This window comes from Eleutherodactylus coqui, chromosome 4 (genome assembly GCF_035609145.1).
Source record: "Eleutherodactylus coqui strain aEleCoq1 chromosome 4, aEleCoq1.hap1, whole genome shotgun sequence".
Taxonomy (NCBI): Eukaryota; Metazoa; Chordata; class Amphibia; order Anura; family Eleutherodactylidae; genus Eleutherodactylus; species Eleutherodactylus coqui.
The window spans coordinates 115132161-115156035 of record NC_089840.1 but is presented as its reverse complement, the minus strand read 5'-3'; the positions used below and the strand labels follow the sequence as shown (position 1 = coordinate 115156035).

The window sequence follows — 23875 nt, the reverse complement described above, 5'->3', positions numbered from 1 at the left end:
GCTGCTTCGGAATTGTTACTGGGGCCTGTCTTGAGTGCTACTATTGCTGACATGGAACGAAGACTGCGCTCCTCCTATAATGCTGCTAGTGATATGTTAGTGGGGCCTGTCTTGAGTGCTACTATTGCTGACATGGAACGAAGACTGCGCTCCTGCTATACTGCTGCTTCGGAATTGTTACTGGGGCCTGTCTTGAGTGCTACTATTGCTGACATGGAACGAAGACTGCGCTCCTCCTATAATGCTGCTAGTGATATGTTAGTGGGGCCTGTCTTGAGTGCTACTATTGCTGACATGGAACGAAGACTGCGCTCCCGCTATACTGCTGCTTCGGAATTGTTACTGGGGCCTGTCTTGAGTGCTACTATTGCTGACATGGAACGAAGACTGCGCTCCTCCTATAATGCTGCTAGTGATATGTTAGTGGGGCCTGTCCTAATGCTACGGCTGAAATGTTACGAATTCTGGCCTCTGCCTATACCGCTGCTAATGGTATGTCTCTGGGGTGTGGAAACAGAGGCTTCCCAAAGACATGATAGCGGCGAGGCCATTTCCCACCAACGCGGTTACTGTAAAGGTGCATATAACCACGGACACGTGGAGAGGACACGTAGTGCCTCAAAAACATCCCCCTCCTCCTCCAACAGGGAAAACATTCTTGGCAAATGTCTTTGCATTGGTTCGTCTGGTGGCAGTCCAAGAATTTCACCTTTACCGACACAACGAGAGCCCCCACACCATCCCCCCGCCACGGCCCACTTAATCCTGGCCGCATTCCGAAAACCAACAAAATACAACCGTGCTACTAGGTCCGCAGTCACCACCACATTACCACCAACGCGGTTACTGTAAAGGTGCATATAACCACGGACACGTGGAGAGGACACGTAGTGCCTCAAAAACATCCCCCTCCTCCTCCAACAGGGAAAACATTCTTGGCAAATGTCTTTGCATTGGTTCGTCTGGTGGCAGTCCAAGAATTTCACCTTTACTGACACAACGAGAGCCCCCACACCATCCCCCCGCCACGGCCCACTTAATCCTGGCCGCATTCCGAAAACCAACAAAATACAACCGTGCTACTAGGTCCGCAGTCACCACCACATTACCACCAACGCGGTTACTGTTAAGGTACATATTACCAGTCTGACTGGGGCATGCAGACACCTTGACAGAATGAATAGTGTGTGGCACATAGGTTCCCCATTGCTATGCCCACGTGTGCAGCTCCTGATGGCGGTGGCACAGGATTCTATTTCTCATTGCTTCTGTACAGCATTGTGGGCTATCGCCCCGCCCCTTTTAAAGAGGGCCGCTGCCTAGCCATGCCAACCCTCTGCAGTGTGTGCCTGCGGTTCCTCCTCATGGCAGACGCACTTCTAAATAGACATGAGTGTGGCGTGGCATGAGGGCAGCTGAAGGCTGCGCAGGGACACTTTGGTGTGCGCTGTGGGGGGGAGGGGGGGCGGTTGGTCAGCATGTAACCCAGGAGAAGTGGCAGCGGAGTGTCATCCAGGCAGTGATTGTGCTTTGTTGTAGCTAGTGTGGTGCTTAGCAAAGGTATGCCATGCTAATGAGGGCTTTTCAGAAGTAAAAGTTGTTGGGAGGGGGGGGGGGGGGGCCCACTCTTGCCGGTATTGTGGCTTAATAGTGGGACCTGGGAACTTGAGATGCAGCCCAACATGTAGCCCCTCGCCTGCCCTATCCGTTTCTGTGTCATTCCCATCACTTTCTTGAATTGCCCAGATTTTCACACATGAAAACCTTAGCGAGCATCGGCGAAATACAAAAATGCTCTGGTCGCCCATTGACTTCAATGGGGTTCGTTGTTCGAAACGAACCCTCGAACATCGCGGGAAGTTCGTTCCGAATAACGAACACCCGAACATTTTGGTGTTCGCTCATCTCTAGTTTTTACACTTTTTTGCAATAAAAACCCTTTTTATTTGGAATTCTTTTTTTTCTCTATAGCTGCATTCAAAGTCCTGTAACTTTTTTATTTTTCAATGTACGCAGCTCTGTGAGGGCTTATTTTTTGCGAGGCGAGCTGTAGTTTTTATTGGTACCATTTTGGGGAATGTACGGCTTTTTTTTATTACTTTTATTGCATTTTTAAGGAGGCAAAATGCTAAAAATTAGCATTTTGCCTCTGTTTTTTAGCGTTTCTTTTTACGCTTTTTGCCGTACAAAATAAAAAGCATTTTCAACTATTTGTACACATTGTTACAGACGTGTCAATACCAAATATGTGTGGTTTTAATTTTTTTTTACCTTTTTTTATGCTAATATTAAAAAAAGCACAAAAAAGGGGTTTTTTTACATTTTTTAAATCTTTTTTTTTACACAATTTGAGTCCCTCTGTGGGACTTGCAGCACTGTACCTATGATCGCTGTGATAAGGCATGGCAGAGCTACTGCCCTGCCATGCCTTATTGCTTATACAGCGATCATAGGCATTGGCACTACAGGACGCCAGTGTCTGGCGTCCTGTTGCCATGGCAACAGGCCGGGCTCTCGCGATAACATCGCGAGAGCCGGCCGGAGACACAGAGGGAGCGCGCTGCCCCTGTGAACTCTTTCCCTGCCGCGATCTACTTAGATCGCGGCAGGAAAGGGGTTAACAGCGGGGGGCGCATCTCCGATGCCCCCCTGCTGTTGCAGCGGGACACCAGGTGTGACTGACAGCCGGCTCCCACTGCGGGATAGCGCGAGGTCAGTCATGATCTCGCGCTATTCCAATGACGTACCGGTACGTCATGTTGCGCGAAGTACCAGGCTCCCATGATGTACCGGTACGTCATGGAGCGGGAAGGGGTTAAATTAAGCCATGTTTCATCTATCAAAAACAATAATATTGAAAGGTCAAAAAATTGTTTTCCTGTAAAAAGCAACTCACCCTGTAAAACATGTCACACTGGGCTTACTTTCTTTATTTACTGTATTAATGTCAGTGTTAAATTTTAATACACTTAAACGTTTGCAAATATTGTTTGCTTTCTCATGTGGGAGCTCAAATGACAGTCATCATGCGTTTGTTAATATATCACAAGTTACTAGAAGCCGGCTCATATAATATAGATAATCTTGTATGGTTTATTCCTACCTTGAGATTCCATTATCAGGTTATTATTGCTAAATTTACTTTATAAGGATTTCCTATGTCGCAAAAGGTTTGCAATTACTACTGTAATTATATAAAATCAGAATGCGCCTCGAGCAATTTTACAAATATAAAAGTGGAAGGTGAATATGTAACTCACCATGGGGTCTTAGTCAAGCCTTACTGCTTGACAAGGGGTCGAAAAGTCGCGAAAATGGGGGAATAAAAAGAAATTTATTTGTGCACCTGGTATGCTGTCACCCTTCTTTGAAATTGTGGACTTTATAATTGAGTCACAGGCTCTGACTCTTCAGGTATGGTGCATACATGGCTTTGGATGCCATTTACTGATTATATGCTGTTTTGAGTGCTGCTGACTAACACCACATTGTTCAAGATCATCACAGGTCCTGTCCACACACGATCTATTGTTGTGTAAATTTGTGAGGTGTCATTTATTGGAGTCTCCACACAGGTGTGCAGCAGTCTCACAACCAGGTACAAACTTCCAGATTTATTACTGCTATATCCATAGCAACTGAGGTCGCAGGAGTTTGTGGGCAATGTGGGCTGCCCATAATCCCTCATTCAGTGCACAAGAAGGACAAAACACCTGTGATTATGTCATGTGATCAGGGGTGGAGCTCAGAGCCGGTAACTCATTACATGATGGTGACATCATCACAGGTGCTGTCAGGCTCTGCATGTAACTCACACAACACACACGGACTGACGGACAAGTGGTCATTAGCACTTTGACTAGAAAAATTGCCTAAAAGAGGCAAAAAATTCCCTCAGTGTATTACGCCTGAAGATTGTCTTTGATGTACTCTGCCGCAGCTTGGGTCTCAGGGAGGGACAGAGGGTATACCCTGCCTCGAGAAGGTAAGAAACCTGGCAGCAGATCAATTGGGCAGTCATAAGGACGATGTAGTGGCAGACAGTCTGCCTTTTTCTTGTTGAAGACATCAGCCAAACCATAGTAGACCTCCGGCAGTCCCTGGGGTTTCTGAGGCACCGGGAGGCATAGAACAGGTTGTATAGGAAGCAGGCACTTGGAATGACAGGATGACCCCTAACGTTAAACCTCCCCAGACTTCAAATCCAAGGTGGGATTATGAAGATGAAGCCAGGGCAGACCTAACAATAGGGAGCTGGCGGACCTCAGAAGGACCAGCAAGGAAATCCTTTCTGAGTGGAGAAAGTCCAATTTCAGACCCAAAGGCTCTGAAACGAACTGAGTGGTCTCAAAAAGGGAACTCCCATCAACAGATGCCACCACGGAAGGTCTCCCAAGATGTTGAATAGGGATTTGGAAGCGATCCACAACAGCCATATGTAAGAAGTTCCCTGCCAAACCAGGGTCCAGGAAGGCCGGCACAGTGAACTGAAATGGGAGTAGCAACAGGATAAAGAGTTTTGTGTAGGTAGGGAAAATGATAAAGGTGTGCTCAAAACATGGAAAAGTCATAATTAAAACACTAGTACAAGGAGAAGAGTTGTATTTATTTATCCATTTTTTTAAATTAAGCCATGTTTCATCTATCAAAATCAATTATATTGAAAGGTCAAAAAAATGTTTTCTTGTAAAAAGCAACTCACCCTGTAAAACATGTCACACTGGGTTTACTTTCTCTATTTACTGTATTAATGTCAGTGTTAAATCTTAATACACTTAAACGTTTGCAAATATTGCTTTCTTTGTCATGTGGGAGTTCAAATGGCATTTATCATGTTTGTTAATATATCACAAGTTACTAGAAGCCAGCTAATATAATATAGATAATCTTGGATGGTTTATTTCTACCTTGAGATTCCATTATCAGGTTATTATTGCTAAATTTACTTTATAAGGATTTCCTATGTCGCAAAAGGTTTGCAATTACTACTGTAATTATATAAAATCAGAATGCGCCTCAAGCAATTTTACAAATATAAAAGTGGAAGGTGAATATGCAACTCACCTGGTGCTTTAAGGATTAACCTGTCTTTCTGGGAAAACCCTCCAGCACCTGTTGTCCACCTCGGCTTTAAGAAGTTTCTCTTCCGTCCACTGTCTTCTCGGTGGAGGAGAGGCGTCCAGGGTAACACAGGCTTTTGCTCTCAGGCAAAGCCAGTTCAGGAATATCACTATGTACTATTTGAAACATACCCACGCCATTATGAACTATAAACTTCTATTAATAAAATCTTTTATTTCACTACTAGAGATGAGCGAGCACCAAAATGCTCGGGTGCTCGTTACTCGAGACGAACTTTTCGCGATGCTCGAGGGTTCGTTTCGAATAACGAACCCCATTGAAGTCAATGGGCGACCCGAGCATTTTTGTATATCGCCGATGCTCGCTAAGGTTTTCGTTTGTGAAAATCTGGGCAATTCAAGAAAGTGATCGGAACGACACAGCAACAGATAGGGCAGGCGAGGGGCTACATGTTGGGCTGCATCTCAAGTTCCCAGGTCCCACTATTAAGCCATAATAGCGGCAAGAGTGGGCCCCCCCTCACTCCCAACAACTTTTACTTCTGAAAAGCCCTCATTAGCAATGCATACCTTAGCTAAGCACCACACTACCTCCAACAAAGCACATTCACTGCCTGCATGACACTCCGCTGCCACTTCTCCTGGGTATCATGCTGCCCAACCCCCCCCCCCCCACGACCCAGTGTCCACAGCGCACACCAAACTGTCCCTGCCCAGCCTTCAGCTGCCCTCATGCCACGCCACCCTCATGTCTATTTATAAGTGCGTCTGCCATGAGGAGCAACCGCAGGCACACACTGCAGAGGGTTGGCACGGCTAGGCAGCGACCCTCTTTAAAAGGGGCGGGGTGATAGTCCACAATGCTGTACAGAAGCAATGAGAAATCCAATCCTGTGCCACCTCCATCTGGAGCTGCACACGTGGGCATAGCAATGGGGAGCCTATGTGCCACACACTATTCATTCTGTCAAGGTGTCTGCATGCCCCAGTCAGACCGCGGTTTTTTATAAATAGTCACAGGCAGGTACAACTCCGCAATGGGAATTCCGTGTGCACCCACAGCATGGGTGGCTCCCTGGAACCCACCGGCGGTACATAAATATATCCCATTGCATTGCTCAACACAGCTGAGGTAATGTCGTGCTTAATGCAGGTGAGCTTCGGCCCACACTGCATGCCCCAGTCAGACTGGGGTTCTTTAGAAGTGGACACATGCAGTTACAACTCCCTGTGGACCCACAGCATGGGTGGGTGCCAGGAAGCCACCGGCGGTACATAAATATATCCCATTGCATTGCCCAACACAGCTGAGGTAATGTCGTGCTTAATGCAGGTGGGCTTCGGCCCACTCTGCATGCCCCAGTAAGATTGGGATTCTTTAGAAGTGGACACATGCAGTTACAACTCCCTGTGGACCCACAGCATGGGTGGCTCCCTGGAACCCACCGGCGGTACATAAATACATCCCATTGCAGTGCCCAACACAGCTGATGTAACGTCAGCTGTAATGCAGGTGGGCTAAAAATTAATTTGATTACACTGTAGGCGAGGGCCCCCAAAAATTGGTGTACCAACAGTACTAATGTACCTGAGAAAAATTGCCCATGCCCAACCAAGAGGGCAGGTGAAACCCATTAATCGCTTTGGTTAATGTGGCTTAATTGGTAACTAGGCCTGGAGGCAGCCCAGTTAAAATAAAAATTGGTTCAGGTGAAAGTTTCAACGCTTTAATGAGCATTGAAACGTCTAAAAATTGTTTAGAAAAATTATATGACTGAGCCTTGTGGGCCTAAGAAAAATTGCCCGTTCGCCGTGATTATGTGAGGTTTCAGGAGGAGGAGCAGGAGGAGGAATATTATACACAGATTGATGAAGCAAAAAGGTCCCCGTTTTTGATGGGGATAGAGAACGATGCTTCCATCCGCGGGTGCAGCCTACGTATTGCTTAGGTATCGCTGCTGTCCGCTGGTGGAGAAGAGAAGTCTGGGGAAATCCAGGCTTTGTTCATCTTGATGAGTGTAAGCCTGTCGGCACTGTCGGTTGACAGGCGGGTACGCTTATCTGTGATGATTCCCCCAGCCGCACTAAACACCCTCTCTGACAAGACGCTAGCCGCAGGACAAGCAAGCACCTCCAGGGCACGCAGCACGAGTTCAGGCCACGTGTCCAGCTTCGACACCCAGTAGTTGTAAGGGGCAGAGGCGTCACCGAGGACGGTCGTGCGATCGGCTACGTACTCCCTCACCATCCTATTACAGTGCTCCCGCCGACTCAGCCTTGACTGGGGAGCGGTGACACAGTCTTGCTGGGGAGCCATAAAGCTGTAAAGGGCATTAGAGAGTGTTGCCCTGCCTGTGCTGTACATGCTGCCTGATCTCCGCGCCTCCCCTGCTACCTGGCCCTCGTAACTGCGCCTTCGGCCACTAGCGCTGTCGTATGGGAATTTTACCATCAGTTTGTCCGCCAGGGTCCTGTGGTATAGCATCACTCTCGAACCCCTTTCCTCTTCGGGTATGAGAGTGGAAAGGTTCTCCTTATACCGTGGGTCAAGCAGTGTGTACACCCAGTAATCCGTAGTGGCCAGAATGCGTGTAACGCGAGGGTCACGAGAAAGGCATCCTAACATGAAGTCAGCCATGTGTGCCAGGGTACCTGTACGCAACACATGGCTGTCCTCACTAGGAAGATCACTTTCAGGATCCTTCTCCTCCTCCTCCTCAGGCCATACATGCTGAAAGGATGACAGGCAAGCAGCATGTGTACCCTCAGCAGTGGGCCAAGCTGTCTCTTCCCCCTCCTCCTCATCTTCCTCCTCCTCCTCCTTCTCACCGCGCTGAGATATAGACAGGAGGGTGCTCTGACTATCCAGCGACATACTGTCTTCCCCCGGCTCTGTTTCCGAGCGCAAAGCGTCTGCCTTTATGCTTTGCAGGGAACTTCTCAAGAGGCATAGCAGAGGAATGGTGACGCTAATGATTGCAGCATCGCCGCTCACCACCTGGGTAGACTCCTCAAACTTTCCAAGGACCTGGCAGATGTCTGCCAACCAGGCCCACTCTTCTGAAAAGAATTGAGGAGGCTGACTCCCACTGCGCCGCCCATGTTGGAGTTGGTATTCCACTATAGCTCTACGCTGCTCATAGAGCCTGGCCAACATGTGGAGCGTAGAGTTCCACCGTGTGGGCACGTCGCACAGCAGTCGGTGCACTGGCAGATTAAACCGATGATGCAGGGTTCGCATGGTGGCAGCGTCCGTGTGGGACTTGCGGAAATGTGCGCAGAGCCGCCGCACCTTTCCGAGCAGGTCTGACAAGCGTGGGTAGTTTTTCAGAAAGCGCTGAACCACCAAATTAAAGACGTGGGCCAGGCATGGCACGTGCGTGAGGCCGCCGAGCTGCAGAGCCGCCACCAGGTTACGGCCGTTGTCACACACGACCATGCCCGGTTGGAGGCTCAGCGGCGCAAGCCAGCGGTCAGTCTGCTCTGTCAGACCCTGCAGCAGTTCGTGGGTCATGTGCCTCTTATCTCCTAAGCTGAGTAGTTTCAGCACGGCCTGCTGACGCTTGCCCACTGCTGTGCTGCCACGCCGCGCGACACCGACTGCTGGCGACGTGCTGCTGCTGCTGACACATCTTGATTGCGAGACAGAGGTTGCGTTAGAGGAGGAGGAGGAGGAGGAGGAGGAGGGTGCTTTAGTGGAGGAAGCATACACCACCGCAGATACCAGCACCGAGCTGGGGCTCGCAATTCTGGGGGTGGGTAGGACGTGAGCGGTCCCAGGCTCTGACTCTGTCCCAGCCTCCACTAAATTCACCCAATGTGCCGTCAGAGAGATATAGTGGCCCTGCCCGCCTGTGCTTGTCCACGTGTCCGTTGTTAAGGGGACCTTGGCAGTAACCGCGTTGGTGAGGGCGCGTACAATGTTGCGGGAGACGTGGTCGTGCAGGGCTGGGACGGCACATCGGGAAAAGTAGTGGCAACTGGGAACTGAGTAGCGCGGGGCCGCCATCATACTTTTGAAGAACTCCGTTTCCACAACCCTATACGGCAGCATCTCCAGGCTGATAAATTCGGCTATGTGCACGTTTAACGCTTGAGCGTGCGGGTGCGTGGCGGCGTACTTGCGCTTGCGCTCAAACACTTGCGCTAGCGACGGCTGGACGGTGCGCTGAGAGACATTGGTGGATGGGGCCGAGGACAGCGGAGGTGAGGGTGAGGGTGCAGGCCAGGAGACGGTAGTGCCTGTGTCCTCAGAGCGGGGTTGGATCTCAGTGGCAGGTTGGGGCACAGGGGGAGAGGCAGCGGTGCAAACCGGAGGCGGTGAACGGCCTTCGTCCCACCTTGTGGGGTGCTTGGCCATCATATGTCTGCGCATGCTGGTGGTGGTGAGGCTGGTGGTGGTGGCTCCCCGGCTGATCTTGGAGCGACAAAGGTTGCACACCACTGTTCGTCGGTCGTCTGCACTCTCAGTGAAAAACTGCCAGACCTTTGAGCACCTCGGCCTCTGCAGGGTGGCATGGCGCGAGGGGGCGCTTTGGGAAACAGTTGGTGGATTATTCGGTCTGGCCCTGCCTCTACCCCTGGACACCGCACTGCCTCTTGCAACCTGCCCTGCTTCTGCCCTTGCCTCCCCCTCTGAAGACCTGTCCTCAGTAGGCGTAGCAAACCAGGTGGGGTCAGTCACCTCATTGTCCTGCTGCTCTTCCTCCGAATCCTCTGTGCGCTCCTCCCTCGGACTTACTGCCCTTACTACTACCTCACTGATAGACAACTGTGTCTCAACGTCATCGTCCTCCTCACCCACTGAAAGGTCTTGAGACAGTTGGCGGAAGTCCCCAGCCTCATCCCCCGGACTCCGGGAACTTTCCAATGGTTGGGCATCAGTCACGATAAACTCCTCTGGTGGGAAAGGAACCACTGCTGCCCAATCTGAGCAGGGGCCCGAGAACAGTTCCTGGGAGTCTGCCCGCTCCTCAGAATGTCTCATTGTAATGGAGTGAGGAGGCTGGGAGGAAGGAGGAGCAGCAGCCAGAGGATTCTGAGTTGCAGCAGTGGACGGCCAGAACTGTGGGTGGACGATAGATTGCTGGAAACACTTTCTGCCATCCATGACAGGACCTGCTCACACTGCTCATTTTCTAATAAAGGTCTACCGCGTGGACCCATTAATTGTGCGATGAATGTGGGGACGCCAGAAACGTGCCTCTCTCCTAATCCCGCAGCAGTCAGCTGCGATATACCTGGATCAGGAGCTCGGCCTGTGCCCACACCCTGACTTGGGCCTCCGCGTCCTCGGCCGCGTCCACGTCCTCTTGGCCTACCCCTACCCCTCAGCATGCTGTATTACCAGTAATGCAGAAAGAGAATGCTGTAATTAAATGTGCCGCTTATTGGCCTGTGGTTGGAGGCTGACTTCGCTTACGGAACGCCAGGAAATAATTTTGCGCAAGCCTGCTGTAACACTTAGCTGGCTGCGTATGAATTTGGAGAACTACTACACCCAGCACAGATCCAGAACACTGAGGACACTCACAGGCAGCCCAAATAGATTTTTTTCCCCAAATTTTTTTGCAAAGGCCCACTGCTTATATTCAATCAATATGTCTTCCGTCCCTGCCTAAGCGCTTCTGGCCCTGGGGTATGTCACAGAACTGCAGAGTGTTGCACTGTGAACTGCAATACAGCGGTGATTTCAGAGCCCAGACAGAGCCAGGAAATAATTTTGCACAAGCCTGCTGTAACACTTAGCTGGCTGCGTATGAATTTGGAGAACTACTACACCCAGCACAGACCCAGAACACTGAGGACACTCACAGGCAGCCCAAATAGATTTTTTTCCCCAAATTTTTTTGCAAAGGCCCACTGCCTATATTCAATCAATAATTCAATATGTCTTCTGTCCCTGCCTAAGCGCTTCTGGCCCTGGGGTATGTCACAGAACTGCAGAGTGTTGCACTGTGAACTGCAATACAGCGGTGATTTCAGAGCCCAGACAGAGCCAGGAAATAATTTTGTGCAAGCCTGCTGTAACACTTAGCTGGCTGCGTATGAATTTGGAGAACTACTACACCCAGCACAGACCCAGAACACTGAGGACACTCACAGGCAGCCCAAATAGATTTTTTTCCACAAATTTTTTTGCAAAGGCCCACTGCCTATATTTAATCAATATGTCTTCTGTCCCTGCCTAAGCGCTTCTGTCCCTGGAGTATTACTGCAGGGCACAATGCTCTGCACGGCCGATATACCAAAAAAAAAAAATGTGCAACACTGCAAAAAGCAGCCTCCACAGTACTGCACACGGTTAGATGTGGCCCTAAGAAGGACCGTTGGGGTTCTTGAAGCCTAAAATACTCCTAACACTCTCCCTATAGCAGCTCCAACAAGATAGCACTTTCCCTCCTCTATGTCGGAACGCATCTGTGGCGAGCCACGGGAGGGGCCGATTTTTATACTCGGGTGACACCTGATCTCGCCAGCCACTCACTGCAGGGGGGTGGTATAGGGCTTGAACGTCGCAGGGGGAAGTTGTAATGCTTTCCCTGTCTTTCAATTGGCCAGAAAAGCGCGCTAACGTCTCAGAGATGAAAGTGAAAGTAACATAAACATCGCGTGGTACTCGTTACAAGTAACGAGCATCTCGAACACGCTAATACTCGAACGAGTATCAAGCTCGGACGAGTACGTTCGCTCATCTCTATTCACTACGCGTTTCAGCACTATTATTTTGCCTTTGTCAAGCTTAAAGGGGTTGTCCCGCGGCAGCAAGTGGGTCTATACACTTCTGTATGGCCATATTAATGCACTTTGTAATGTACATTGTGCATTAATTATGAGCCATACAGAAGTTATAAAAAGTTTTTCACTTACCTGCTCCGTTGCTAGCGTCCTCGTTTCCATGGAGCCGACTAATTTTCGCCGTCTAATGGCCAAATTAGCCGCGCTTGCGCAGTTCGGGTCTTCTTCTGTTCTCAATGGGGCTCCGTGTAGCTCCGTGTAGCTCCGCCCTGTCACGTGCCGATTCCAGCCAATCAGGAGGCTGGAATCGGCAATGGACCGCACAGAAGCCCTGCGGTCCACCGAGGGTGAAGATCCCGGCGGCCATCTTCAACCCGTAAGTAAGAAGTCACCGGAGCGCGGGGATTCAGGTAAGCGCTGTGCGGTTTTTATTTTTAACCCCTGCATCGGGGTTGTCTCGCGCCGAACGGGGGGGGGTTGAAAAAAAAAAAAACCCGTTTCGGCGCGGGACAACCCCTTTAATACATTGTTACAGAATTACATTTTATATATACACTGTCATTCCAATGACTTACGACGAGGTGCAACTTGGCGTCCCCGCGTTCCAATTGACGTTAGAGAGAAAGGAATCCTCCCACATCCATTATGTCATGAATTGGAACGCGGGGATGCCAAGTTGCACCTCGTTGTAAGTAATTGGAATGACAGTGTATATATAAAATGCATGCGCAGTATAGATTTCTTTTTTCTCAAATTATTTTTCCCGTGCCATTATTAAGCGACACCACCAAATCCGCGACCTGTTCGCAATGTTCATTGCAGACGGGCTGCAGATCGGACGGCTTCTATTGACTTCAATGGAAGCAGTCTGCGTGGAATCCGTGGAAAAATGCAGCATGCTGTGAAGTTTCCTCTGCTTGCAGAGACCGCAATTCGTTTCCACAAGTGTGGAGGAAGAATCGATTTCCCACAGCATGCTATGGGTGCTATTTGCTGCGGAGCCACATTGCGATATCCCACCACAGATTCTGCAGTAAATATCTACCCGTGGGCAGGAGCTCTATAAGGAGAGATTCCTTGTTTGCTGAGCAGTGACTCTACCTGTACACTAAATAGTGAAACTTGATATCACAGGAATGCAAATGATCCAATTAGCCTCCAGCTGGACTTCAATGAAATCTATGAAGCACTTATCAATATTGTAATATACAAGGTATACCAACTGTCCCCATTCTGCCTGAAGAGGTTGTTGTGTCTTCAGTTTCTTTGGATTTGGAGGAGCCGATCCGTAAGACACAATATTTTGCCCCTTCAAACCTTCCAGAGGGAAGGTTTTTTTGTTTCAATACATCTAAGACTCCAGTTACTGTGTTAAATGCAAAGTTCTGTTGTAGCAGGTCATCCGGGAATCAACAATTCTAGGAGGTTAATAACCAGGAATGTCCATTAGACTGGATTTTTTTTTCAGCTTTGTCTCTTCCTGCGGGGTTTGTCTCTTCCTTGTGAGTTCCAAGGCTACTCGGAATCTATCGGCTGGGAAGTTATTACCTTTGCCTGTATCGGGCAACATAATGGCTTGGGTAATGGTGGACTGATTTAGCAAGATGTGTAAAGCTAAAACCTTAGCTAGACTGTTCTTGACTCATGTGGTCCGTTATATGGGTTGCCGTCTGATATCGTCTCTGATATCGGGGTGTCCGGTTTGTTCCTAGATTCTAGCGTATCATGTGCCATCGAGTGAAAGTACAACTGACTTTTCCCTCTACTTATCATGCTGACTAATGGTCAAACTGAAAGATGTAATCAGAGTCTTGAGCAACATTTAATGTGTTTTATCTCTGACAATTAGGAGGAACGGTTGTGGTTTTTATTTTTGGCAGAGTTTGCATTGGATAATAGCTATTTGGAGTCAACAGGCACATCACCCTGCTTTGCAATTATGGGTATCATTTGTATTTTGGTTCTTTTTCAAGATTTCTTTCTGAGTTACCAAAAGAGAATGAATTTTCATTTCATCTCAGGAATGTTTGAGTGGAAGTGCAGAGAAACCATAGCAGATCTCTAAGAAAACTACAAGAAGGGGGCAGATAGCAGGCGGTCGGAGGGGATTATTTCTCGAGTTGGTGATTTGCTGGGGTTATCTACTAAAAATATTGAGCTGAAAGTACCCTTTTTTTAAACTGGGCCCCTTTTTTATCGGGCAAGGAGATTATTAACCCTGTTTCATTTTGACTGGAGATGCCTGGTTCTCTTAAGATAACTGATGTTTATCACAAATCACTAATTAGGACGTACAATGATCCAGTGAATATAGAGTCCCACCTCCTCCAGTTCTTTTGGCTGGGAATTTTGCTAAGTTTTGGGAAGTTTGAAGTCAGTCAAATTACTGGCTCTCGCCGTGTAAGGAATTCCTTGCAGTATTTGGTGCACTTGCAGAAGTAAGGACCCGAGGAAAGAATGCGAATTCCAGGCGGCAATCTCAAAGCTGATCAACTTGCTAAGACTTTTCATTGCTGTAATCCTAATAAACCATGTCCTACATGCCCCGTGGCCCTTACGCAGAGGAGGGGCACTGTCACGGTCTGTCGGCTGCAACAGAGTCGTGGCATGGTGATTTCGATGCGTAGACAGACTGGCTGCACTGTTACATGTATTTGTATTCTCACTGATTTTGCTCTTTTGTTTCGTACGTGGATTTTACCCTGATGTTCGTGGAAAGCTGTCTGTCCAATTGCATTGCCTCAGTCAATATTTAAGTTTGCTTTTATGTCTGGTTGTTGCTGATTATTTTCTCAGTCTTTGTGGAAATAATTTGTTTGTGATTGTAGGAATTCTGCTGTAAAGATAAGTGGTGCTTTTATTTATTCATTAGTGTTTTCCTTCTTTTAGTTGCTAGAGTTAGTAGCCAAGTCACAACACATTGAGACAACTTTATCAAGGCAATAACCTGATTTTTAGGCTGGGCGGTTCCTGTCCTGGTAGTCGGGGCGAGGTTGTCTTGTCCCCCTTTTGTTTAGATTATATAGTATGAAACTCTATTCCGAGTTCTGCTCCTTGGGTGAACCTTTGTCCTGGGTATAGTGCATCTTTTGCTCAGGGTGAATGTGATAAGAATGCTGTAAATACAGAACCCTCCAAAAATGGTGCAATTGCATTTTTTTCCATTGTGCCCCACTTAGAAAATTTTATGTTTTCCATTATATTATATGCTACATTAAATGGTAGCATTGAAAAATGCAATTTCTGCAAAAGAAACCCTTTGTGTAGTCATGTTACCTGAAAAGTTAAAAAGTTATGATTTTTTAAAGTAGGGATGTTAAAAAAGGAAAAATATGAAAACAAAAAGAGCTGCAGCAGGAAGGGGTTACAGAATTGAGCCGGCAAACAGTATTTGCAAATGACTCAACATATTAAAATATGTCTCACAATTCTAAATCATGAGAAAAGTTCGTCAAAAATGTGACCCACAATACAAAGAAGTGGATGAGAAAAACAAACAGAGTTCTCTTCCCTGCAGTGTAGTCATTATTGTGGACTTATGATCCCACCCCCAAGTAGCTGCTATATTAACCGGCATGTTCATCCCAAGAAATCAGCGATCCTGCAGTATTCTGCACTCAGTACTTACTGAATCACACGGTATGTATTGTGGCTTTATATTTAAAATATGTTTTATTTTTATGTTATGTATTTTGTACTTTATTTCAGCACAATTCCAAAATTAGGTCAGAAACCATGTAGAATGTTATTAAGATGATCTGTCAGCTGTCCTGATGTAGTTGTTATAGTTTATACTTGTATTCCCATCAAATATAATTCCTGAGTATCTATCCGTATTACTCTGCACTGCACTGTTCCTCTGTTATTCCTACTAGAAGTTAATGCAAAAGTTGACAACAAGAACCTTTCCAACTGTCAACGGTGTGGGTCCATACGCAGATTCCTCTGTCACCACTAACTGGACAGTGACAGACTGTAGTTACATGACTCAGGACCCCAACTGCAATAAGGGAGTGAATCCAGCTAGGGCACTTGCTCTCCCGTCCCCTATGATGTACATCTAGACTGCTGTACTGAGAGCAGGCTGGGTAATCAGGTGATCGCTGGGGATCCTGAGCAGTGGGTCCCCAGTGATTTGCTACTGATTTATCCTTAGGATTAGTCATGAAAAGTGTTTTGCCCAGAAAACCTCTTTCACCTCCAGTTGTCGATGTATTCATGAATTCCTAGTAGGACAACAGAGGAACAGAACAATGTAGAGTTCTCAGGAGAAATGTTCTAGATTTTTGATATTCTCCCTATATATGTCTGAGATAGGACTGTGAGCTCAATGTGGAGTGGGACTGATGTGTATGATGACGAGCGCCGTACAGCAAAATATGTTGGAGATACATAAGTAATATGAATAAATAAATACATTAAAATCTTCTACTCAGCGCTCATTCTTATAGGTATAATTACATACGCCTGTATTTTTTACATGATTTTCACTCACGTGGAAAAATATGCAGCATGTTGTACTTTGGGGTATATTATGCACCAAAATAGGTCAAAGAAATATATGAGTCAGTGCAAATATGCAGTGAACATGCATGCGAAAATACTGCAGAAGGGCCAAAATTCGTAGGAAATAGAACATTTTTGGTCTGTGAGGACATTGCATATTTAGAGAGTGAAAAATATATATGCCCGAGTAAATGAGCCCTAACACTGACAGTACTACTGGAGATAAACTAAGAATAGCGGGAAATATTTTAGACAGTAAGCTGTTTTTTTGTTTTTTTTACATTTCAATTTAAATGTATTTTTACAGATAAAACATGGCTTTCTTGAAGAAGTCTCTTCTCCTTGTTCTCTTCCTTGGATTAGTCTCACTTTCCATCTGTGAGGAAGAGTAAGTACTCATATAATATACAACATATTAGAGGGTTATTCCCATGTCATACAGTGATGGTATATAACTAGGATATGCTATCACATACTGCTTCATGCGGTCCGACCGCTGAGACACCCACAGATCCTGGGAATGAAGGGGCAGATACACTGGTGTAATGTTGCAGCCCCTTGTCTGTTTGTTCCTGCACAGATGTGCTTCCGAAAGCTCCTAGGTTGGGAATGACAGTAGAGCTCCATTTAAGTAAAGGGGTCATGCTGCAGTTCCTGCTCAGTGTAATGAGGGGGCAGCACTGTGCAGGAAGAACCTGGAAGTATCTGCAGCAATAAAGCAGAGTCATTCCCGGGGTCTCAGAGGTCGGAGTCCCACTGACCAATTTACTTTTGGTTCTGATATGGGTTTGAAATGAAAGGGTTCTATTCTCTGCGTATTATATATAATACACCTGTGTAAAGCCGGCCAAACCTGGCTGGTATTTGCTGATGGAATGGGTGGCAACCTTACTTGTGAGTATATTAGAGCAACATTAATATTCTGCCACACTTACCACCCTGTCGTGCCCACCGGGGCAGGTTTTTTAAAATGGTCTACAATCATTGAATTTCAACTAATTTTGCAGTTGCGTCTCAAGAGCCATACCTTTTTCATTTTTCCATTGACATGGCCATATAAGGGCTTGTTTTTTGCTGGAGAAGTTGTGATTTTTTTAAACGGGGGAGGAAAAAAAGAAATGGGGAAAAAAGAAAAAAAGGGGCCATGTCATTAAGGGGTTAAATAATGTATTAGCTTCCTTCTCTGGGTCATTACGACGCATGGATACCACATGTGTGATTGTATTTTTGATTTTTTTTACAAAGTAAAGGGAGACAAGTGTTTTTATAATTTTTTTTTTATTTTTTAATTTTTTTTTTAATTTTAATTTTTTGTCCCTTTAGGGGACTTCCATAGGGACCCATCAGGACCCCTGATCACATTCCGGGGGTCCGATGGTGACAGCCCTTTACATGCTGCAGTGACAGCCCTTTACATGCTGCAGTCACATAGACTGCAGCATGTAAAGGGTTAACACAGCAGAGATCGGAGGTTTTCTCTGATATCTGCTGTAAGAGCTGGTACCTAGCTGTCCTCTGACAGCCAAGCACCAAGCTCTCCCTGCCACAGAGACCATCGGCTAGCTTCTGACAAGCCCATGGTCTCTATGGCAACCTGTAAACAAACCAGTGCAGGAGGTTGCCGGCATATCGGCAATATCTTCTGCTGGTTTTTCAAAGCCCTTGCTTTGTTCTCTGTGGGTCTGTGCAGGCAGAGCACACTGTCACAGCTTGTGGCATTGTGCTCTGCAGCTCCCATAGTGATACATAGCCCGGAAATCTTCCGGGCTATGTTGCTATGAGCAGTGGAGCTCGTCCCGGAAAATTTCCGGACGTGCCACTCAAGGAGTTAAAGGGAGTCTGTCAGCTTGAACATGCTGTCCAAACTGCAGGCAGCAAGTTATAGAGCAGGAGGAGCTGAGCAGACTGATATATAGTTTTATGGGGAAAAATTCAATAAAACTTGCATTTCACACATTTATATTTTTGCTCATTCGGAGCTGAAGAGTCTAGTGGGCGGAGCTCTCAGTGATTGACAATTATCTGTGTATGAGTACACATACAGGGGTAGCTATCAGTCACTAAATAAATAAATAAAAATAAATATATACATATATATATATATATATATGCATTCCTATATATCAGTCTGCTCAGCTCCTCATGCTCTATAACATGGTGCCTGCAGTTTGGACAGCGTGTTCAAGATGACAGAATCCCTTTTTATGCTTGAAGTACAATCTCACTGCTTATCTGTTTATTTTCCTCCATCATTTTCCATTGAATTAGTATGTCCTTACTTTTGTAGCAAAAGGGAACATTGGTCCTAACTTGCGCATAGACAGTAGTGCTGGGAGGGGGGCAAGCGGGGCATGGTGCCCTGGGCGCAGGGGGGAAGGGCTCCTGTCTGCACACTGTAGGCAGAGATTAAGCACTTCTCATCCCTCTGCTCTGAATTAGGATAAAAGCACACAAAAAGTGGAGTTGTGCCCTATTTGGTCAGTCTTCTTGCAGCTCACTATGCACTGGGTGTGATTAAGGAGTGACCATGGCTGGAGCAGCTGTCTATAGGTGAGGGGGAAGAAGGGGGAGGGAAACAAACCGTCTGTATGGAAGGAGGGATGGTGAAACTAATGGTTTTAATGTTGAGAGATTCCCACAGTGACAGTGCCTGCTGGGACTTGTAGGACTGTGACTGTCCAGCAGGTATGGTTTAAAGTTTACCTTGTACCCCTAATCAACATAATCAGGGATAAATGTCTTATTGGTGAGGGTCCAACTACTGGGACATTCACCAATCACAAGATATTTTGTGTCCCCCATATGAAGGTAGCGGTTGTCGAACATGCATGCAGCTGCTCCTTTCATTTTATTCAGACTGCTGGAGAGCCAAGTACAAGCGCTCACCTCCGTCAGTCCCATTAACATGTATAGAGCAGCAGTGCTCCTGACTGACCCCCATTCATTCAGAGGGGTTATACAGGAACCCCATTTTGAAATCCAGGGCAGTGCCAGTGATCAGACCCCACACAATTAGACACTTTATCCCTAACCTGTTGACAAGAGATAAGTATTACAGTTGGTACAACCGCTATGAAGCGGGCCTGTAAGGTCTCACACCCACTTGCGTTTTTTTAACACTGCAATATCGCTGCGTTTTTTTTAACACGATTGTCAATGGGACTTTCTAATGTTACAAGCCCATCGCAGGTTTGTGCTTTGCAATTTTTGTGCGATGCGTTTTCAATATTAGAAATTCCCATTGACAATTGCGTTAAAAAAAAACGCAGTGATATCGCAGCGTTAAAAAAATGCAAGTGTGTGGGAGCCCTAACCAGACTAAGCAGTCCTATACAAGTGCAGCATTCTGTGGGGACAGGTCTGCTCTCCTATTAGGCAAAATGGCACAATAATCATCAATGATTGACAGCTGGTTGCTGTGTATCTGCATGAGAGGCAACAGTGTGTGGAGAGTCCCCGTTAGCAGCTAATATAGAAGGGAAGTCATTATTATACTATCATCTAACTGTATTGCTGTATTACCATCAATAATATAGGAACACATTGCGGGTGTTACATCTAATTGTACCGCCATATTTCTGGTACTGTAACATCGCTCTGTGCTGCTGTATTACTGCTATGTATTATAGCACCAAAGGACACCATGGCTGATACTGTCAGAGCGGATACTGGCATGGATATCACACAACTGAAAGAAGCGGTGCAAAACCGAAAAACATGGAGAGAGCTCGTCTTTAGGCCCAATGTCCATGGGGAAAATAGATTTATTAAATCCGCGCAGGTCTCCCACGCGTGCGATCTGTGCCCATAGGGAATCATTGGGCACCCGCAGATAATTAAATACCTGCGGATGTCATTTTTCCCTGACAGGTGGATCGCACGCGCAGGAAAACACCCACAGCATGCTCCATTTTTGTGCGATTTTCCCGCACGGACGGCTCCCGTGGCTTCCATTGAAGCCAATGGAAGCTGTCTGGATCCACGGTACAGATGCAGCTGTCACTGCGTCCATGCCACAGGACTGTGGGAAAGCAGAAGTTTAAAAGAAAGGAGATGGCACTGCACATGCGCCCAGCGTGCCACCGACGTCCCGAGCCCATCGGCCATGCAGAAGAAAGAAGATATATATATATAGAGCCAGTAAAAAAGTAATTTGGTGCCTACATTTTTCAACCTGGGAGCCAAATACATCTACTTTAATAGGAAATAAAAAGTCAACTGCATTGTATATTGGCATTTTGTTAGGGTTGTTTGGCAAAAATGGTATAGAAGGTCGCTGAACTAAATCTTTGTCTCAGTGAGGAAAAGCCTCGCTACACCTCTGGCACAGAACACAGAAAAGTTGGCCATAACATGTTAAAATTATAACCAAAGGGATGTTTCGGTATTCAGTATGCTGTTTTCCAGAAATGGAGATTACTATCTACAAAATAAGACCCTTTCTTTAAAACCCTGACCTACTCTATAAGTTTTCCTCACAGGACTTTACTAAATCTCCCGTGAATGTCACTTGGTACTTATCTCTATTGTCACCAGATCAGGGCCTACGGAGATCGCTGCACTTCACAGCAGCAGCAGAAGACTAGAAATCAAATAAATACCAATATATTATTAATTGACAATGTAGGAACAATTAGCATAATGTTTTATTAATTGTACACTGTCTCCTAACAGGAAAAGAGAGGAAGAAGCAGAAAACGAAGAAAATATACAAAAAAGGGAGAATGGTAAAGAAAAGAGAATTATTGCGCCTCTAGTACACGCTGTTGAAGGTCTTCTTGGAGGTCTTCTTCCAGGATAAAACCATTAATATAATACAATGCTTCATAACTGTAAAGAGCATAATTATTATTAGTTATGCCAATAATACATTAAAGCATGCTTAACTGAAATGCTGGTCTGTCTTTTTCTGCTCAGTACGCCATGTCTAATCCTGTTTGCAATACGTATTATTTAAGCATTCATTTCAATCATGGTCAATATGAGGATCATGAAGAGCCACACATTTTGTGGAACTTCCCAAAGCTCTGTCGTTTCTGGGTTCAGGTCTACACCCTAATATTCTCCATCACAAACATATCCCTACACAAAACGCCCTGGGAAGCTCTCTTGGGCAGAAGCATGCCTGACACCCCCAGACATATACACAAAATGAGTATCTTAGTGCTTTCTATCAGTATGCTTGGCAATTGCTCGCTCCTGGAGGAAAACTTCAGTTAGCATCAACTTCGTGAAATCTAAAGTTTCTTTAGCTCAAGGTCAATGAGAAGTTGGCAGCTATCTTTATGGACCGTTAAACATTATATGAAAACACATGGGCATCATGGTATCAATATTCTCTTACCATGCACCTGAAGAATTCAACAGCTAGCTTCCTGACCCATCCGGTAGACCCTGGCCTACCTTCTAGTGCATCCTCCCCATCCCCAACAAATGTATGAGAAATATAACCTCGACATGGACAACAAAGAGGCCCATTCCCACTTAGCCATGAGCATAGGAGAAGTATCATAGATTGCCTTCTCTCCCCCACCCCTCCCTTCCCCTATGTGTTTACCCTCCCCTCCCCACCCTCATGACCTCCATTTCCTTCTAATTTTTTTTCTTGCTTTTAGTCCTTTGTTGTTATTACTATTTTATTAGGGGTTACTGTAACAGAAGAAAGGAACCTGAACCTATGCTTCAAAACCGGTTCTATAACTTAGTTAGTTTGAATAATTCTGAAACCACCTGATATTAAATATGACCGTAATGTTGTAAATTCAAATGATCTAAATTGTCTAAAATAATTGCAATCTTTGTAAACCAAAATTGTAGTAAAAAGCAATCCAAAAGTCATAAGTACCTCAAAATGGTAGCAATAAAAACTACAAGTCTTCCTGCAAATAACAGAACCTCAAATTACTCCGTTGCCAGAAATATAAAAATGTTCTGGTTCTTAGATTGCAGTGATGCACATTAAATTGGTTTTCTTCAAAAACATGTTTTTATTGTGCAAAAGTAGTAAAAAACAAACATTTATATAAACTTTCCATCACAGTAATCGTGCTAATCCAGATAAGAAAGTTATATTATTTTTGCTGGATGGTGAACACCGTAAAAACAACCCCTCAAACAACGGCACAATTTTCTTACATTTTTTCTATCTCCCTCCAAAAACTGTAATAAACGTTCTACAACACATTATATGTACTCCAGAGTGGGGTCATTAAAAAATACAACTTGTTCCAAAAAAACAAGCCCTCATACAACTATGTCACTGAGTTATGGCTCTTGCAATGCAATGCTGAAAATTGCTTGGTCCTTATGGCACAAAATAAGCCAGTCACTAAAGGGTTATAGTACGAGTGCATTAAGCATAAGCATTATGCATACATAAACTTCCTCGCCTTCCAACCAATACTAGCAGGAAATTAGGAACACATCCTATTGTATATAACACAGATCACATGTCTCTGAGGGATACTACTTAAAGGATGAACAAGAAAATAGTAGAGGATGTTAAGAGTAACCACAGTGAGAAAGGGATAGTGAAGAGTATTCAGTAAACACATGTAAACAGCCCTAAGTAAAAGTCAGGGAGTATATAATGGTTACAAAGTTCATATCTTAATCTTGAGGACTTCTCAAATCCATTGATCTGCATGGGCTGGTCCCTATGGGTCCCTAACTTATTCGTTAGGAATCCTCTTAGTAAGTGGGAATTGTCCAAGGTGCAGAACCCCTTTAACAAGTGTCTGACTGCCCATGGACTATAGATGCCCAGGTGGCCCATGCCTTGTAAAGAAGGGAGATAAAATATCTGGTCCAGAAGTTCTTAACGTCTTGTATCTTCCTTGTGAGGTTTATCACATGCAGCCTAAACGGCACAACAATTGCATACGCCCGTGTTGGCTGACTGCACAATAAGTCGCTTCTCGCGATTTTACTCACTTCCGAAACACTGTAACGTACTCAGCCTCATGTCCACAGCCGTATTTGTAAAAAGTTGTGGGTCTCCCTGCAGCATTATACCATTGTTTGTAAATAGCGGGTCTGCCGGCAGAGACCACACATGGCTGAGTGTACTGTGCATGCCCGCATATCTCATGCATGCGGTCATGTGCAGTGTGACTATTTTTTAACTCCCAGCTCTGTTTCAGAGCAGAGATGTGCATGAAAAAAACGCGTGTATGCAATGTATTGCATATAGACAGCGTTGCATACGCTGCCTATTCAATATCATAGGGCTCGTGCTGTGTGGTACACAGAGAAATAGAGCATGCTGCAATCTATTTCTCGTGCCTAGCTACACGCAGTGTCTATACGCACATGTGCATGGATTCATGAAAGTCCATTGACTTTCATTGACTCCATTCACTGCGTAACATGCTGCCGTGCATCGCATGAGTAATTTATGGTGAAAAAACACCCATGGACATGAGCCCTTATCCTGTTAACCCCCCACCCCTCCCCACACATACACTCCCTCCCATGCACACATGATACTTCTATACTTTAGAGTGAAATCACTAAGCAGAGAGAAAAATTGTACAAAAGACAAAATTCAC

At 45.8% G+C, this 23875-nt stretch overlaps 1 long non-coding RNA gene across 1 annotated transcript; it reads left to right on the top strand.

Moving 5' to 3' along the window:
• Positions 1 to 15420: 15420 nt before the first annotated feature.
• Positions 15421 to 21217, top strand: LOC136624709 (uncharacterized). The gene is made up of 3 exons (XR_010792396.1): positions 15421 to 15458; positions 16633 to 16713; positions 21000 to 21217. It is a non-coding gene; the product is annotated as an uncharacterized lncRNA (long non-coding RNA).
• The last annotated feature ends 2658 nt before the right edge of the window (positions 21218 to 23875 follow it).